Here is a 15,625-nt window from a genome sequence, read left to right as displayed (position 1 = left end):
AAGATAGAGATTATGCTTTATAAAGTTTTAAATATGGATATTTTTCTTACAAAAACACATAATTTAGCTTCAGAAGGCCTTTATTAATCCCCCATGGCTGTGTGGAAACCTTTTTATGATGGATGGACGCACCTCATTTTGCTTCAAAACATCAGCACCCACTCACTGCCATTATAAAGCTTGGAAAAGCCAGGACATTTATTAAAGTGTCCCTATTATGGCTTATGAAAAGTTAATATTTTGGTTTTGGGAGTCCCCAACTACAGGTTGACATGCATGCAAGGTCAAAAAACACTTTCCTTTTCTGATAATTTGCATTTATTTTTGCCTTAATTGCTCAACGACTCCCAAACAGTTCACTCAATGATTAATTTTTCCAAACCCCTCATTTGCATGACCCTAATCTGCAGGGACTGGTCCGATTGGAAACAGCTATTTTTAACGCTCCAAAAGTGGCACCTAGTGGCAAAAAAATGTATTTGCATTTTCATTTAGACCAACACGAAAATTAAGTTTTTCGGGGTCTGCACGCGCAAACAAGTGGGCGGGCAGTATGCTAATTTCAGGTTGACGTCAACATGAAATGGCTTGGGATTCGGTTTAAAAACAACTCGTTTCAATGATTCAGAGTCAATGCTTTCTTGTGAGAGATAACTTTATACATGTTGCACTTTCGGATTTTAAACTTTGCAGGATGTTTTCTTTCACTAGAGCTGTATTACACACTGCATGAAAGGTCATTTTCCGAAATCCATTATAGGGCCACTTTAATATAACTCTGACTGTATTCGTCTAAAAGAAGAAAGTCATTTACACTTGGGATGGCTTGAGGGTGAGTAAATCATGGGGTAATTTTCATTTTTGGGTTTTTCAATTTTGTTAACTTCACTCATTCACTTAATTTTCACACCGGACATTTGTCTTGGTGTAATCAGGTCTAAACCCTCAGAATCAAACTCAGGTCCCAATGAGCACAACAGCCATATTTGGAGCAAAGTACAGATACAATAGTAATGTATTATGATGGTGTGATTGTCTGAAAATATGAATAGACTACACATCTGAAGCAATAGTGACGTATAGTGCCTCTTTAGATATTGCAGAGCCTTTCGCACTTGGTAGTTATATGTACTCAGTTACATGAACTGGCCACCAGAGTGGTCTATGAAAACTAAATCTGTCCCTAGGTCCATTTCATTCCCACCAAAAGGTGTTCCTATAGCTAAAATCATTCCTAATTCCTGCGGTGCGAACATGGCAAAAAGCGAATACCACCAATAGTTATAGGAACTATGAAGACATTCCTCCGATGCCAATGTGAAATTAACGTTTTCATCTTTTTAAATTAGCCATTCCTGTTCTTCGCACATCATTAATTTCAGTACACATTCAGTGTTTCTGACCGATGCCTTCTCAATGATATTTCACAAATTCCACCTTTCTTTCAGACTACTAATAGTGCATTTACACGTTTTAACAAATGGTGAATTCATGCAGACACTTCGGGTATTATTGGTTATTGTGATGGACTGCTTTTGAAGTGAGTTTGAAGCGAGAGTCTTAAAAATAAGATAAAAACACTCCTTGCTCAAGGCAAAATCGTGCAGCTCATACTCTCGATATACTCTGATCAGAAATGTAGAGCTACCAAAGATTTTGGAAAAATAATATGAAAAATGTATCAAACAAAACACATCATGGTCTTAATCTAGGCTATCAAAATAATATCAATAAATGACAAATAATAATAAAGAAAAAACATGCAATGTATTTGTTCAGTCCCTGAACAAAGAATATCTTTTGTAACTCTTTGAATGTCAGTTAACGGCTGAACAGTTCTGAATATTTCAATATTTTGCCATGGCAACAGACCCCATGCTTGGGAAACAGGCTAAACTGTTGCAGCACTTCATATGCTGCAGTAAGGTGATGCAAATTATGGCGACTACAACGTCCCTATGTCAACAGAGCATGTGAGTGGGTTAAAGTCCATACTAAACACAACCTGAAGCAAGTTTTGTGATGATAGGAAGATGTAAAACAGCACCAGCCTCAAAAAAGCATTTGAGCATCAAGCGACTTCTTAAATAAGCTACTGTAAGTGATTCACTCCCATTATGTGCTCACTTGCAGAAGTCTAATTATCCATACCATTAAGAAACAAAACATACACTTGCAATACTATAACCTGAAATGACTTTGTATTGTACTTGCTTTTGTCTTAATCTATCAGTCTATTTTACAAATGTCTTAAAGGGTAAAAATCAGTGGGGGGGTCCCAGTATTATAAAGCTGCTTTCTTCTTTGTCTTTTTTGCCAAAGCGTCTTGCACTGGACACTAATTAATTAACAAATGATTTACCTAATTAGTAATTTAGTGGATGCTTTCACCTATAGTGACACTGAATAAAACAGTTAATTCAGTAGCCGTCCCCCTGGAGCAACCTGGGGTTAAGTTCCTTGCTCAATGGTGCAATGCTTACTGGATCATCCTAGAGGAGTTTGAACCTGCAAGCCTTTCATTTACCAGCTCAGAGATTTAACTACAACTACACCACACCACGCACATTGATCAAACACAATGGCCCGTGGACACGCTGGGTCTCTCAGCTGCAGTAAAAAAACAAAATTACCACTAGCTGTTGATTTCTGGCATATCTTCACTTTCATGGCTTATTATAATATATAAATATTATATTTATAATACTTATATGAAGAGTTCAGATGCAATGCCTCAAAGTGCCATCTGAAATTTTCATCTAAAATAAGCATTTTTATCAGGCTCCTATGTTTAGGTTCAGTCATTTTACTCTATTGGCAATGAAGCAGAATTTTTTCTGAACTCTTCCCCAGATGTGTGGTTTGATGCAATCCTATTTCTGAGCTCTACAGACAGTTCTATTGACCCCAGGGCTTGGTTTCTGCTCTGATATGCATTATCAGCTGTTGGACCTTTTATTAAGACGTGTGTGCCTTTCCAAATCATACCCATTCAATTGAATTTGCCACAGATTACCTTCACGCAAAGCCTAGTAACACCTACAAGCAATATTAATGCTCCTGAGCTAAATTTGAACTGTCCCAGATAAGGGTGTGAATACTTATGCAATGGAATCATTTAAGTTTTTTATTTTTTAATAAATTTGCAAAGATTTTGTTTTGCCATTATGGTGTATAGAATGTAGATTGATGTGGAGGGAAAAAAGTCATTTAAAGCAGTTTAATATAAGTCAGCAACATTACAAAATGTGAAAAAAATGAAAGGGCATGAAGACTTTTTATAGGCCCTGTATATCAACCTGGCTGGCTACTATCAACCAGCCCACAGATCTCCACAGAAAGCTAAGCAGATTTAGCTACATTTGTACACCATTCACAAAGGTTTACACATAAGTGTGCTTAGTTAATAAAAATAGTTTTGAGTTAAAAATGTTACACTTCTGAGGTAGTCCAGAAGCAAATAATAAATTCTGAAACAGAACTGCTTATCTTTTACACTCTAAACAAGAAAGGGGCCACGAAATGGAACTAAACTAGATCAGTCCTAATATTCCACAGATCCAGAAATCAAGCTTTCCTATGCCACAAGGCTATGCATCACTAACTGTCAACAAGAGTGAACTTATCTTTTACTGCTACTGTAGATGTGCATGTGTGATTTCACTGACAACAACAACAAAACATTAAGTAAAAGATCTAAATAATCATCATGACGGACAACTGAAACTGGCAAGGAAACCAGCAATATGAGTAGTTAACATAAAAACAAATAGTAATTTGCATAATATATTCATGCCGTGGTGCATTGCTGAGAACACAAATACCGCATCACAGTATCATTGAGCACAGATTCCACGCCTTGCGCAAAATGTTCAACAGAAACACAAAATAAGTAAAGCTGACTTTGGGTCTTAGTGCTTAAATATTCAAGTGTTTAATGTGATAGACAGAAATACAGTTTAATATCAGCAGTCAAAATGTATCGTTGTGTTGTTTTTAAAGTAGCCATAAAATCACATCATAAGTGCAATTAACTTAATAAACTACACCTTCTGCAAAGATATACATATATACATTTAATTTTTACATTTGTGTTTATTTTTGAATTTTATTATGAATAGAGTATATTTAATATTATGAAGTCTTGTTTCTCTAAAAATTGTTCTAAATAACATCTCAGTAGACCACATCCAGTGTACCTGCTCTTTGAAACATTCCTCCTCCCATTTGCAATATTTACTTACTATAGCTCTAAACCATTGTGGCTTTCTGCATCTGTGATACATACAAATATTTATACATTGTAGACAAAAAGCCTGCAGTTAAAAGAAAAAACAAGGAACGGTATTTTCAGGGGTCGCTCTCCAAAAGATAGCAAAGGGTTCAAATACATTAAGAGTCTTTTTAGCACCAAATGTCAGTTCTCTTAAAGATGCTTTTATTTGTGATCATGCTGCTGGACGAGACGATGGGTCATGATTATGATGTTGTTTATTGTAGATGTGTGGTACAAAACAATGCTGGAATGCTGGATGTATCTACTGGTAATGGTGTACATATTATGAATTGAAATATTTAATTTAAAAGTAATTAAAAATATACCGTTTTGTGGCTTAATTTTATAGGAATGAGAGAAAAAGAAAGCAATAGGAGAGCAGAAGGAATGGTTTAATACATACACGCTAATACACTCAAAGCCATAGAAGAACCATTTTTGGTTCCCTAAAGAACTTTTTTCCCCACTCAAATAGAACCTTCCGTTGAATGGAAAGTTTCCATGGATGTTGAAGATTCTTAATGGAACTGTTGATAACAATAAAGAATTTTTTAAAGAGTGTATTACAAATAAATATTACAAATTGTATCAAATATGTGAAATATGTTTCCAGCACTGTTCATAGTGGCAGTCCAGCACTGCATATTTTGGATGTCTCTCTAATCTAACACACCTGATTCAACTCATAAGCTCATTAGGCTCCATTCTCATGTGCTGGAGAAGCTCTCGTGAGAGTGTATTTGCTGTTGCCAGAGGGTAGGGTACAGGTAGGGCTTGGGGAATCTCATTTTTTCCAGCACAAGGGTTACTATGACCGCTAAAATAGAGTGTCAGGTAAGAGAGAGAGGCAGATGGTGTTGGAGGGGGCTTCTAGAGACCTAATAATACAGGGAAAGTTTGCAAATATATTATAAAAACATTAAAAAACCTCATCAAACCCAAACTCTTACACACATACATACACTATAGTTTATTTTTGTTTACTCATTTACATTACTTTTCAGAGTTTGGGTTTGAAAAGATTTTTTAATGTTTTTGCTCATATTGGCCTCATTCATTTGATCAAAACTACAGTAAAAACAGTAATATTGTAAAATATTATTACAATTTAAAATAACTGTTTTCTATTTGAATATATTTTAAAATGTAATTTATTCCTGTGATGCAAAGCTGAATTTTCAGCATCATTGCTCCAGTCTTCAGTACGGAGCCCCTGAGGGTCATGGTGGTGGAAAAAAATTCAGGGTGGGAGGAAAAAATATTTTTCAAATGTTTTGCGTTCTCTCACAAAACCAGTTGAGTTCGGGCAAACTCTTCTTGTTTACTTTACAGCTTGCTGTACATTCATACAGCTCCGTATGTTCACAATGGAGCGGTTCATAAAGTTTCATTTTGAACTTGGACTCAAGTATAAAGAAATAGTCAGTGCTTCAAAGCACGGTTTTGGGACATACTCAAATGCTTAATGTTTTAAAACAGTGACCAAATTCGATAATAATAAATACTGATAAAATTATTAGGCTAATATTAATAACCTTATTAATAATGTTACTATAAATAAAGCAGAATAGCCCAGAATATGAATGCAACGCTCTGCACGTTAAGCTTTTTCTCCCCCATAGAAAACGCTTCAGGTAGGCTAATGAATGAAGACGGTGATTTAAAAATACCAAAACTGTTTACAGTTTATAGATGTTTTTCCTGAACGCGGAAGTCAAGTCTGACTCTTAACCGGAAGGATGCTCTGCATTTCCGGTCTCACAGATGAGGTAATGGACTCATTTTTTTATTACCTATACCTTCCATAGTTATTCAAACAGCAAATAAATACAGAGAATGCAAGCAAAGAACATTTACACTGTCAAAGAACATTAGCACTCTCAAAAAAACTCCCTTTATAATCAGTATAGCTGTCTATACATCTTACATCATATACGTACATCTGCACTTTGTTGTTTATGATGAGAGAATTCGCGAGAGCTAAATTCAGTCAGAGTGCGTGCGGTGAACAAAAACTCATCTGAACTCCTCTGATTAGCCATTGCATTCATAAGCTCAACAGACTCCTGTGTGATTGTTTATAATGCGCAACACTGTAAAAACGCATTAAAAAATCATGGCGCAACATTGAGCAGATCTAAATTTAATGCTGCAGTCAGCACATTTAATTAGCATTTTATTCACGACAGACATAATGGATTTAGTTTAACTGTACCGCAGCATTTGTGTCTGTGTGCTGCCATGGTTTCTACAAGCGGAAACTGAGGATACATATTACGTCATTGCTTGGCGACAATGGCCAGGGACGAGTCATTATTTAAAATTGGAATTTCTCTGGATTTACAAATCCTTGGGAACTTTTGGAATAACATAAATACCCAACTGCATAAAATATATAACACTGTGCAAGTAGTTTTGGGATATTTTATTCCGAAAATCTTACATATTGTACCTATAACCCTATTAAAATATTTTTAAAAAGCACATGTCTCCATAGCGCCATCCCTTTACAGTGTTGCAATGACCGTCATTCGTCAGTGCCTCACTACTCAAAGTTTAATGAGTGTGTAGATGACACGAAGCTGCCGACGTTAGCTAGGGTTGCTGCGATAGTGGTGTTGACGGTTTTACCAACGCTATCTCACGGCAATTCGTACGTATTTTACGAGGTGGCTAATTCGTACGAATTCATACGACCTCACTCGTACGATTTAGTACGATTTGTCTAAACCCCAGTGATGGGTAGGTTTAGGGGCGGGGTTAGGTGTAGGTCATTCGTACAAATTCATACGAATTGGCAACTCGTAAAATACGTACAATTAAGCAAGAATCGTATGAATTTGTACGAGTGAGGTCGTACGAATTCATCCGAATTAGCCACCATGTAAAATATGTACGAATTGCCGTGAGATCGGGCTGGTTTTACCGTGTGAAGCCACAACACGTTATGTCACTTGCCCACCGCCCCCACCGTCATTTACATTTTTTATAGTAATAAAAATAATTTAGTTCAGTTAGAGAACAGACACTACAATTAAAACTGAACGTGGCTGCCGAACTACAGTCGCAGATCAGATTTAATTTATCACGTGAAGAGAAGCTGACAAGAAAAGTGAGGTGAGACAAACAAGACGATGGCAGAAGAGTTTCAAAATGACATGCAAAAACGCCTGTTTTAAAAATATTGTGGATTTTGAAAAGCATGTTGACTTCTGCCATTTATCTGAGGTGATATTGGAAGTTTTTTTAAACATTCGTTTCTTATTAATTTGGTTCCACAGTGTTTGCTGATTGTTATTTAAGTGTGTTTTTTTTGTTTTTTTACATTAAGTATGCCATGTCTCCAGTCTTTCTTATTCGTTTAGCAAATAAACGTTCTATTGTTTCTCATTTATTTGGTTCCACAGTGTTCACTGATCTTCAGATTTGTATACCTAAACTGTGTAAGTTATCAATTATTTTATATTAGGCATATAGCATGGTGTATTTTTATTTGTTTTGTTAATAAAAGTTCTATGTTCTACGTTGTATATGTTGTTGACACCCGTATATTGCCGCTAATTTGAAAGTGAAAGTAAAATGCGCACAGCGCTTTTACAAGCTATTTAAAACGGACGGATATGGAAAGGAGGGAAAACTCCACAAACTGTCACATGTCGATTAATCGGTGGGAAAATTTCCTGTCCATCACAACCCTAACGTTAGCTACATTAAAAACAGATGGGCACTATTTGAATGGGTTCCTGTGGAGACCGAAACAGACGAGCATCCAATCGGAAGTTATAATTTGTAATGGCGGCTCTCATCGTTTATTCAGGAAAAAGGTCTATATTACGTACAAAGCAGATGAGTCCAGAGCGTAACGTGCAGTTTCACCTGTTTTCTCCCCCATAGACACCCCAAATTCTTTCCACCACCTTGTCCCTTAAGGGGCTCCGTACTTCAGTGTTCTAATATGCTGAATTGCTAATATTATTATTAATGTTGACAACTGCACTTCGTTTTTTTTTTTTTTTTTTTCTCAGTATTTTTTGATGAACAGAGTGTTTTCCAGGTCGATGTACTGTTGGTTTTAGTAGGCATTTCTACTTGACTACTGTATACAATTATATCACTGTCCACTCTCCAACTGATAGCCACTACATTTACATAAAGTTGAACTCTGCTCAGCTGTCACATCGTTCATGTATACTCAAATCACCAACTCTAATTGAAAATAAATGACATTGGTTTTTTATTGAAAATTGATGCCTGCCTTCAGAATTCCACACATTCCTCGATCCTCAAGTTACTGTCTCTGACATGTTTTTATCCCATTTTAAACGCCAGTTTTCTATTTAAATCCATTCAGCAGAATTCTGCAGACATTCAGCTCAGAAAATACATAAAAGTGCCCAAATATTCTACGTGCAAGTTTCCAAACAGCATGACAATCCTCAGGCCTCAGTGTGTGAGCATTTGAGTGAAGTGGAGGAAGGGAGCTATTGCTTTTTTGCCAGCTAATGGTTTACTAAATTAGGCTCCCCATCTGTCAGCTCTTACAGAGCTACCCATTCGCTAATCTTGGAAGTCATTCTTAGCCAGGAGATTTTGTAGGGGAGTGGGGAAAAGGGCATAGCCTTCAGCTGTAGAAAATGTTCTGGTTCGCTATTAATGTATTTTTGTATTAGGACGAATAAGGATTAGAAACAATTTTGTTTTGCAAAAACAGAGAAAATCAGAGTGGATTGCTGTACATAGTTAAAACAATGAAATTTTATTGTTGTGCACATCGACAAATCGCTGAAAAACTAGTTGATGTTTTTCATTTATAGAACATCTATAATTAAAAGCTCTAGTTATATTATTTTCTGAATTTTTTGAACACCGAGAGAACAATCTGTGCCGTGCTGAACATCAAGCCAATACCAAGTGACAGTTGCCAGATAATTAGGATTTAGCTGAATTTGTGTAAATTTTGTGTCAATCAGTAGCTTTGATGTTCGTATGTCAAGAGCAGAAATTTGCAAATGACCCAATTATTTTTGAGAATCCACTTTCTGGTGTTGCTTTTACTCACAGGATGTGTCATTATTGTTTAGTATGTACATTTGCTTTGAGCATTTCTTTAAAAAAACATACTTTTTAAGCAGTTCTTTTAAAAAAACTTACTTTATTCTGAGGTTTTGATGACATCAAATATTAAGTTTTCCAAAGACGGCACAAATAAATACACCATTCATATCCAGAATTGCTACTTTCCCCAAATGCATTCAAAAAACCAACCATGTTCATTAATGTTTAGTTTAATTTGTCATTAATTATTTGTTTGTTCTGTGTAGCTTCTGTGTAACTTTTGTATTAAATCCAAAAGCAAGTACAATTATTTAATCAAGAAAACCCAAGAAGGTTTTATTGTAGCAATTAGCAGTGCAGAGACCAAGGTCTGCTTCTTTTATTGAATTTGAGTTAATAAGTCTCCTGCTGTTCAGATAATTACTGTGCTCGGAATATATTAGTTTTGCAGGTACTTTTTAGGTTATTTTTTCAAGTTTGGAAACTGAGATTTTGTCTATGAAAAGCTATTTTGAAATGTATGCAGATCAGGGGCAATGTGTCATTGTTTGTTAAATGATTTAATAAGAAAACATCTGTAAAATCATTGCCATGATGACTGAGGTGCTACCAAGCTATGTCTGTGGTGAAAAATATATTCCACAGAAATAGACCCTATTAAATTAATTAATATACTTTACAAAACAATAATAGTTTTGTAGCATATTTTTTAAATAAAGTGGATTTTATTACAAATAATTAGTGTCAGTAAGTGTAAGATGTTGATGGAATCTGTGACCAATTAATTGTCTTAAATGGATTCAAACTGATTGGTCTTTGACCAGTTTATTAAAAGAACTGGTTCAAAAGTCAGTTGTTATTAAATCAGGTGAACCTGGGTGCGTCTACAATGTATGTTTTTGTGCGCAGCAAGTGACGATAACTCAATCACAGGCCATGAAACTTTTGTAAATATGTGTAAATGAATTAGTCATTTGCTGAGCAATTTAGTAAACCTCTCCTCCAGATTCACAAAAGCATCTGATTTGATAGTGTATTTTAATGAATTACAACTAGACTAATTATTTGTGTACAGAAATATTGTGGGATCTTTGGATGCCTGTTTCAGGTTTGGATTCAGTATATTTCAAAAATACAAGAGACTTGCAAGTTTAACCTCAATATCTTTATATAACCTATATATGGCATGTAAAATTATTATGGTACATACACCGGAAAAAAATTGGTTTAGGATTTACTTTAAAAACAATTTTCGCTCAGAAATTGCTAGTAAATTTCACAAATAATTACAAACAAACAGCAAGTCAATTTTTTTATGAAACATGAATTATGTGTGTGTGTGTGTATTATATAGTAAATAAAACAGGTTATTGGAGTACTCTATAATATATGATATTTTACAGTATATTGTTATAAAAATCAGTCTTTGGATGTTTTACACATGCAATTTACATACCACATTTTGAAATGCAAACACTTTCCGAAAAATACGTATTTTTACATGAAAATCGTTCTGCTTGTGTTTCATGAATAAAACCTATCGTCCTAATATTATTTTGTGGTACTCTGTCTTCGTATGTCTTCATATCGAATTCAGACTGCAGACTCATATCAGGTGAAATATAATTTGTTTTGGCGTAGCGCTGGAGATTCAGTAACTGAATTCAGTTCAGGAAACACTAAGTAGCCTAAACAAATCTATCAACATCTACTGGAAACGTACACTGCGCATTCAGAAGGCTTACATTACATCAGTGCGTAATCTTTTTGCATTGGGCCCCTTTACCACCCATACTGTGCTCCCAGTCTCCAAAGAAGCACTGTCCGTGAAGCCCCTCCCCCACTACACTGGCATTTGAACATCAGATTATCCCTAAACGCTTTGAGCGGTATGCATGAGACGAGGCTAAGGAATGAATTAGGCAGTGAGAGGGTTAAGAAATGCTGGCCTTGTGTGCAAGTAGAGCAGGGGGTTTCAATAGTCCTTTCTTGGAGACTTAAATGTTACATGTTCAGAAATGTCTCACGAAAGGTCATACAGTCAATGACGCTCATTAAAAAAAAGACGCAGCCAATCAACAGGTCAGACTCAGTGCGGTCTCCATGGGAACGTGCAACAACAAATCAATTTACTGCATTGTTACGTATTTACAATACACACAACAAAACAGTTTCTGTTACCGTTTACCATACCATTACCAAAATGGCGTATTCATATCAGCTGTGAGTGACTGCTTTGTCTTTCCCTGTGGGACCAATGCCTTTTGTTTATACCAAACTGCAAAGAAGACCTTGAGGGTATATGGAGCCCTGGTACATATAGCGCCTCTGTTTGTGTGTTTAGCTGTCTCTAAAGATGTAGAAGACTCTTTGTGATATGATCGTTTAGTATCAGCAGACTTTTTGTTTGGAGTTTATGATTCGCCATGCCACAAAGAACTTGCATTTTCCAAAAACGAAATGTATTGAATGTATTTTCGTTCCAGTTACTATCCTGACCCTGACTTTGAGCATGCACATTTTTCACATATCTGCAGTTAACTGTAAAGTCTAAATTCACTTCTAGCACTATTTAATCTCTTTTTGTCCCATGACTTACTTCCATTTGAATAATCTTTATCTCTGCTGAAAAGTAAAGGTTTTTATTGCTAACACCATTTTGTCCATATAACACAGAAAGTAAAATAAATGTAGGTGTAGTGATATTTCAGTGAATACATTTTAATTTGTTCTTGCTTCAGTGTGTTTCATATTGGAGATATTTAATTTATTTATTTTTTTCCTTTTAATTGACAAGATAGGGAAGAACTGCAGCTCGGGTCAAAAGGTAAAAGTCCAGTGATGCTTATTTCAGATAAATGGATTTGTAGATGAGGTGCTGATACAGTGTATAAATGCAATAAATTGCTTTTTTATTTATTTATTTTTATTTGAGCCAATTTGCAATAGCAATAGTAACCAAAAAAGTTGCAATGGCAAAACAAGCAGTTGAAATCTTGGTAACGCTTTTTCCTGACCTGTAAGGTTGTACTTTTCTGATACTGTTTATTTAACTTTGATAAACTCTTAGAAAAGAAGTAAGTATGCAAGTTTTTGGAGAGTATAGAGAGGACTACAAATCAAAATATTAAGGCTACTTGCATTTGTAGATTTTTTTTTTTTTTTAAGAAATAGATGTACACCTTTGGGTCTTAAGAAACATTCCCGCCTTGCTTGTGCATAGTCTCTTAGAGCCTAATATACTGTATAAGGCTTCCTTTACGTTTTAAAAGTGTGTAGTCTCACACATTCTTCCTTTTATAGTTTGATATCCCTTATTCTGTCTTTTGTTGTATGGAAAATAACAACTTGGACATCAGATAATCATCACATACAAACAAACAAACAAAAGGAAAAGGCATCCAGATGATTACATGACATACCGTTTGGAGGAAAAATGCAGTTCACTATTCTCAGGTAGCGAGGAACTTATAATACATTTGATATTTTATTCATTTGCCTTTCTTTTCCTTTGCAGTCTTATATAACAATTGCATCAATTGTTACCACAGTAACTCTGCAGCGCCGCTGCCAGTACAATAAAAGCTGTCAGTCACTCCATTTCCACTTAACAAACAGCTTACCTTCAACCGTACTGTAACTTTTATACTGTCAGAGGTATTGTGAGGGAACAGAAGTCCTGGTTGATAGCACTACCAAAGCCGAAAGTTAGCAAATTGATTTTTCTCCATTCCCTCAGGATCTCCACTTGTTTTTTTCAAAGGGACACCTGATTGGCTGAGCGGTTGTTCGAGTGACACCTGATTGGCTGAGCGGTTGTCCGAGTGACACCTGATTGGCTGAGCGGTTGTCCGAGTGACACCTGATTGGCTGAGCGGCTGTTCGAGTGACACCTGATTGGCTGAGCGGTTGTCCGAGTGACACGTGATTGGCTGAGCTGTTGTTCGAGTGACACCTGATTGGCTGAGCTTGAGCGGCTGTTCGAGTGACACCTGATTGGCTGAGCGGTTGTCCGAGTGACACCTGATTGGCTGAGCGGTTGTTCGAGTGACACGTGATTGGCTGAGCTTGAGCGGTTGTCCGAGTGACACCTGATTGGCTGAGCGGTTGTCCGAGTGACACCTGATTGGCTGAGCGGTTGTCCGAGTGACACCTGATTGGCTGAGTGGTTGTTCGAGTGACACGTGATTGGCTGAGCTTGAGCGGTTGTCCGAGTGACACCTGATTGGCTGAGCGGTTGTCCGAGTGACACCTGATTGGCTGAGCGGTTGTCCGAGTGACACCTGATTGGCTGAGCGGTTGTCCGAGTGACACCTGATTGGCTGAGCGGTTGTCCGAGTGACATCTGATTGGCTGAGCGGTTGTCCGAGTGACACCTGATTGGCTGAGCGGTTGTCCGAGTGACACCTGATTGGCTGAGCGGTTGTTCGAGTGACACCTGATTGGCTGAGCGGTTGTTCGAGTGACACCTGATTGGCTGAGCGGTTGTCTGAGTGACACCTGATTGGCTGAGCGGTTGTCCGAGTGACACCTGATTGGCTGAGCGGTTGTCCGAGTGACACCTGATTGGCTGAGCGGTTGTCCGAGTGACACCTGATTGGCTGAGCGGTTGTCCGAGTGGCGGTTGTCTGAGTGATACCTGATTGGCTGAGCGGTTGTCCGAGTGACACCTGATTGGCTGAGCGGTTGTTCGAGTGACACCTGATTGGCTGAGCGGTTGTTCGAGTGACACCTGATTGGCTGAGCGGTTGTCTGAGTGACACCTGATTGGCTGAGCGGTTGTCCGAGTGACACCTGATTGGCTGAGCGGTTGTCCAAGTGACACCTGATTGGCTGAGCGGTTGTCCGAGTGGCGGTTGTCTGAGTGATACCTGATTGGCTGAGCGGTTGTCCGAGTGATACCTGATTGGCTGAGCGGTTGTCTGAGTGATACCTGATTGGCTGAGCGGTTGTCCGAGTGACACCTGATTGGCTGAGCGGTTGTCTGAGTGATACCTGATTGGCTAAGGAGCTGCATGCAGTCAACGCTTGAAGGCCTGAATTAAAGTGTTCCACTAATTATGACACGATCCTTTCTGGGGTTTTAAACATTGCTCAGAGAGAATAAAGGCCCATTTACACCAAGGACGATAACTAAAGATAACGATAAAGAAAGTCTAAAATTTGTTCTCAGTATTAAGACCCGTTCACACCAAGCACGATAACTATAAAGATAACGATAAAGATATAGTTCTAAAGATTTAGAATGCATTTTTATAGTTGTAGTCCCTGATAGCACACGTACATCTCGGAGACATCTATTTGACGTCTGTGTTCACATCTGCAAGACGTATTTTTCAGAGTGTTTTTCTCATCTGTAATACATCTACGTTTCCTATTAGATGTCAAATAGACATTTATTAGATGTCTTTAAGATGTTTATGATTTAGACTGTATGTAAAACTGACATAATACACGTATTATGTATTACGCATTACTAACACGTATTATCATCATAAACACTATAATCTTTACTATAATAATAGATTTAATTAATCAAATACAAAATTATTTAAGGCAGGCTCTTCTCTGATCATAATGTGTGACCTGAAAAAGCAGCACAAAAGCAGTCATCAGTAGCACAGGTATATTTGTAGCAATAGCCAACAATACATTGTATGGGTCAAAATTATACATTTCTCTTTTATGCCAATAACATTGGGATTTCAAGATCTGTAAATATATTAAAACCTAATGTTTAATTAGTGATATGCATTACTAAGAACTTCATTTGGACAACTTTAAAGGCCAATTTTTTTTCATTTTTTGCACCCTTTTTAAATATCACAGCCAAATATGGTCTGATCCTAACAAACCATACAACATGGAACGCTTATTTATTCAGATTTCAGATGATGCATAAATCTCAATTTCCACAAATTGACCCTTATGACTGGTTTTGTGGTCCAGGGTCACATATAGGCTAGTTATCTTTATAGTTATCATTCTTGGTGTGAACGTGGCTCAATTCAGTAGGGGGCTACATTTTGTAATAGGCTATTTCTGTAATGGGACACAAATAAAATGATTAAAAGTAGTGTATTATTAAAATGCATGTATTATTATGCATTATCATAAAACAGGACAGTTATCATAAACACTATTATTAATACAAGATGAATTTAATCAAGCGCAAAGTTATTTAAGGCATGCATCTATGCACTCAAGTACATGCTTAAATTCTTTGGAGAGAAAACAGGCAAAGCTTCAGTTATAGGCTGAAGGAGATTTGGATATGGGAGGGACATGTCAGAA

The sequence above is a fragment of the Barbus barbus genome (assembly GCF_936440315.1).
Source record: "Barbus barbus genome assembly, chromosome: 49".
Classification (NCBI taxonomy): Eukaryota; Metazoa; Chordata; class Actinopteri; order Cypriniformes; family Cyprinidae; genus Barbus; species Barbus barbus.
Note: the sequence above shows the minus strand (reverse complement) of the source record.